Below are 5,123 nucleotides of genomic sequence, written 5' to 3'. Positions count from 1 at the left end.
CAGGGAAACTGAGGCACACACACTATTCATGCAAACAGCAAGACTCACATAGGCTCACATGCAACATAACAAGGGAAAATCCCCACTTTGTCACATCTCTCCCCACGTCAAGACCGAACTGAGCGGGGTCAGTTTAGCCGGTGACCTGGGGAAGTTCAGGCCTCCCTCTCTGGGACAAAGCATCGGCCATAACATTTGCACTCCTCTTAATGTAGACCACCTCCCTCTCATAATCCTGGGAGGACAGACTGCACCTCAGGGGCTTGGCATTGGCCCCTCTCATCTGGTGCAGCCTTTTAAGAGCCCACTCCATGGCCAGGCATTCCTTCTCTATGGCCGCATAGACCTGCTCCCGGGGCAGCAGCTTCCTCCTCGGGTACATGATGGGGTGTTTCTCCCCCTTTGCATTGGCCTGCACCGGCTCCGCACCCAGCCCTGTGTCTGGGGCATCGGTGAACACCATAAAGGGCTTGTCAAAGTCTCGGTTTCCCAACACCGGGCCCTTGACCAGATCCACCTTCACCGTGCAGAGAGCCCTCTGGCACTGCCTGGTCCAGACCAGCTTGTCTGGCTTCCCCTTCCTGCATAGCTCAGTGATGGGAGCTGACACAGAGCTAAAGTGGGGCACAAACCTCTGGTTGTGCCCCCCCCCAATAAAGGCCTGGGTCTCTTTCTTAGTCTGGGGAGCAGCCAGTCTCTGATCGCCCCCACCTTGGCTGGCTCTGGCTTTAGGCAGCCACTCCCCACCTTGCACGTCCCAGCTTTTACAGTCAGCCCTGTATCCTGGAGGCGACTCAGCCCCCTCTTCACCTGGGACACATGGTCCTCCCAGGTCTGGCTAATGACACCAATATCATCAATGTACGCTAGGGTAAAATTCTCCATCCACCTCAGTAACTGATCCCCCTGGCGCTGGTAGGTGACTGGTGCCTCCTTGATGCCAAAAGGTAGAATCAGGGACTTGTACAGCCCCAGAGGGGTGACAAAAGCAGGTTTCAACCTGGCATCTGGATCCAAAGGCACCTGCCAATAGCCTTTGGTGAGATCCCTGGTCATGGGGTACAGATTCCTCCCTGCCCAGTTTGTCAAGGATCTCATCAGGCCTATGTATGGGCAGGCACCAGACAGGCCACACAAAATCGGATTGACCTATCTTTCCTGGGGACCAACACCACAGGAGAGGCCCCCAGGGCTGGTGGATGGCTGCATCACCCCTAACACCACTATGTCTCTGACCTTTCCCTCCAGGGCCTAGGCTGTGTTCCCAGTTACTCTAAATGGGGAACAGCTGATGGGAGGGCTGGCTCCCGGCTCCACCCAGTGGACAGCTCTGTTAGTGAGCCCAGGCTCCTTGGAAAACAGCTGTTGGTATGAATGCAGGCTCTCTCTGATCTCTGCCTCCAGGGCAGGGGTTAGTTGGTCAGAGACAGGAATTGATTCCAGCAAGGGGCTGGCTCCGGTGTCAGGGAAGAGACCCACAAGGGGATCTTCCCCCTTCTCCCACTGGCCACACACGGACAGTACCAGCCTCTCCCTGTCACAGTACTGCTCCATCATGTTGACCGGGTCCCCTCTGTGGCTTTGAGCCCAGTTGAGCAGTTCCACCACATTGTTCTCCTCATCCAGCTGCTTGATGACCTTGAAGGGCCCGTCCCAGGCAGCTTGTAGCTTATTCTTCCTCACCAGGATGAGAACCCTCACCTGGTCCCCGGTGCCATAGGCTGAGTGGTCGTACCAGACCTTCTGCCTTCCCTGGGCCCTGTCAGAAATATAAAGGGAAGGTAACAAACTTCCTGTATACAGTACTATAAAATTCCTCCTGGCCGGAGGCTCAAAATCCTTTTCCCTGTAAAGGGTTAAGAAGCTCAGGTAACCTGGCTGACACCTGACCCAAAGGACCAATAATGAGACAAGATACTTTTTAATCTGGGGGAGGAGTGAAGGCTTTGTTTTGTCTGTTCTTTGTCTGTCTGTTCTGGATGCTTGCCGGAGACAGATCAAGAAAGCAAGCAATCCAACTCCATGAGAATTAGTAAGTACTAGCAAGGGAATGTATTAGCTTACTTTTATTTTGGCTTGTGATTTTCTCTGTGCTGAGAGGGAGGTGTATTACTGGTTTTCTTTTTGTAACGTTAAAGTCTTTCCCAGAGGGAAATACTCTGGTTTTTTAATCTGATTGCCCTGTGAGATTATCTTTCATTCTAACTTTACAGAGGTGCTTCTTTCACCTTTTTTCTTTCTAATAATGTTCTGGTTTTTTTTAAATCTGATTGGTTTTTTTAGTGTCCTAAAAAAACCCAAGGTTTGTCTGTGCTCATCTTGTTTATTCTCAAGCCTCCCAGGAAAGGGGGTGTAGGGCTTGGGGGGGATATTAAGGGGGAGTAGGAACTCCAAGTGGTCCTTTCCCTGAGTTTTGTTTAATCAATTTGTGGAGCCAGTGTTACCTAATCCAAGGTACAAGGGAGAATTTGTGCCTTGGGGAGTTTTTAACCTAAGCTGGTAGAAATAAGCTTAGGGGTCTTTCATGTGGGTCCCCACATCTGTACCCTAGAGTTCAGAGTGGGGAGGGAACCCTGACATGGTGGCAGCATGGTGGGATCATTTTGAACCAGAGATCATTTTGAATCAGAAGGACAAACCTAGGATTTTTTTTCCTTTAGCTGCTTGGGGAAAGCAGGAGCTGAGAACAGCTGGAGTTCTTTTTTTCTTGTTCTCTCTCTTTGCCTGGAGACAGACGCATTAGGTTTTTTTAACAAAGGTGTTAGGTACAGCCAGGAAAGTCACAAGCTGGTTTTTTTTATTATTATTTCTTACCCTCGGGTTAAGCTAGGATGACAGAAAGTGATGTCCAGAAAAAACTGGAATTAGCCACATTTGAAGCTGAGGAAAGATGAAAAGAACATGATAGACAGATGGCCAGAGAAAAAGCCAAGATGGCAGCAGATGAAGATGCCCACAAGAGAGCTCTGGAGACAGAAAAAGCCAGGATGGAGGATAAAGAAAAGAGAGAGGACGCATGAACTGGAGTTAGAGAGGGTAAGGGCTAAGCAGAATATACCAGACTACCCTAGCAATCCTTCTCCAGGTACTGCTTTCCATCCCAGAAAGTTCCCCACCTACGAGGCAGCTGATGATACAGAGGCCTTCTTAGAAAATTTTGAAAGGGCCTGCCTTGGGTACAGCATCTCTACAGACCAGTATATGGTGGAGCTGAGACCACAGCTCAGTGGACCCTTAGCAGAGGTGGCAGCTGAAATGCCTAAGGAACACATGAGCAGCTACAAACTTTTTAAAAACAGGGCCTGAATCAGAATGGGGCTAACACCTGAGCATGCCCGTCGGCAGTTCACAGCCCTAAGGTGGAAACCAGATGTGTCATTTGCACGACACGCCTATCACATTGTGAAAAATTGGGATGCCTGGATATCAGGAGCAAGTGTTAAATCTCTGGAAGAGTTGCCTTTCCTAATGCAAATGGAGCAGTTCTTAGAGGGTGTTCCTGAGGAAATACAAAGGTACATCCTAGATGGGAAGCCCAAAACTGTAATCGAGGTGGGGGAGATTGGAGCCAAATGGGTGGAGGTGGCAGAAAAGAAAAAAATTAGTAGCAGTTGGAGAGAATATCAGAAGGGGCAACCTGAAACAAAACCCTATCACTGAAGGCAACCCAAGGCCCCCCCCCCTACATCCCAAGGAAAACCCCAAACCCCTTATCGTCCTACCACACCAATCTCCAGCAACCCACCTCGCCCCAGTGACCAGTCAGCTGGGCAATGTTTTAGATATAATGAGCTGGGGCATGTGAAGGCCAACTGCCCCAAGAACCCCAACAGATTGCAGTTCATTACACCAGAATCACACCAAAGGTCCCCAGGCCCACATGCCTCCCAGATCCCCTCAGAGCGAAGGGAAACTGTGAGTGTGGGTGGGAAGAGGTTATCACGTCGAGGGACACTGGAGCACAAGTGTCAGCTATCCACCAATCCTTAGTGGACCCCAAATTCATCAACCCAGAGGCCGCGGTGACAATTCAACCCTTCATGTCAAACTCTTTAAACTTGCCTACAGCCAAGTTGCATGTCCAGTACAAGGGCTGGTCAGGAATGTGGACTTTCACAGTCTATGATGACTATCCCATTCCCATGCTGCTGGGGGAAGACTTGGCCAACCATGTGAAGCTAGCCAAGAGGGTGGGAATGGTCACCCGCAGCCAGGCTAAGCAAGCAGTCACACCTAGCTCAGTTCCTGCACCTTCTACAAGGGCCCAGTCCAGGTTACCAGAGACCCAGACTGAGGTGGTGGAACTGGACCCCATGCCAATGTCTGCAAGAGCAGTAGTGGACCTAGTCGCAGAGACACAAACAGAGCCAGTCCCAGAACCGGAACTGGCAGAGCAACCAGCAACAGAACCATTGCCAGCACTGAATCCAGTGCTTGCAATCCCTACTGCAGCTCGAACACCAGAGGGCAGCACTGAGCCCACACTGGCAGCAGCATCAGATAACCCTACACAAGAGGCTCAGCCAGAGATTGAAATACCACATAGTGCACCAGTGGACAGCGGTTCACCGTCAACGGAAACAGCCCCAGCACCTGCATCGCTTCCAGAGGGACCAAGCCCCAGTCCACAGTCCAGTGAGGAACTGATGTCTCCAGCATCAAGGGAACAGTTCCAGGCTGAGCAGGAAGCAGATGACAGCCTCCAGGGAGCTTGGACGGCGGCACGGAACAACCCACCACCTCTCAGCTCTTCTAACCGATCCCGGTTGTTGTAAAAAGAGGACTTTTATACAAGGAAACTCTTTCTGGTGGACACCAGGAAGACTGGCATCCTCAAAGACATTTGGTCATTCCAACTAAGTACTGGGTAAAGCTCTTGAGCTTAGCCCACGGTCATCCTAGTGGCCATGCTGGAGCAAACAGAACCGAAGACCGTTTGGGGAAGTCCTTCCACTGGGAGGGAATGGGCAAGGATGTTTCTACCTATGTCCTGTCTTGTGAGGTGTGCCAAAGAGTGGGAAAACCACAAGACCAGGTCAAAGTCCCTCTCCAGCCACTCCCCGTAATTGAGGTTCCATTTCAGGAAATAGCTGTGGATATTCTGGGTCCTTTCCCGAAAAAGA

This window comes from Chrysemys picta, chromosome 13 (assembly GCF_011386835.1).
Source record: "Chrysemys picta bellii isolate R12L10 chromosome 13, ASM1138683v2, whole genome shotgun sequence".
Lineage (NCBI taxonomy): Eukaryota > Metazoa > Chordata > Testudines > Emydidae > Chrysemys > Chrysemys picta.
The sequence above is the reverse complement of the archived record's forward strand: the minus strand, read 5'-3'. Positions refer to the sequence as shown.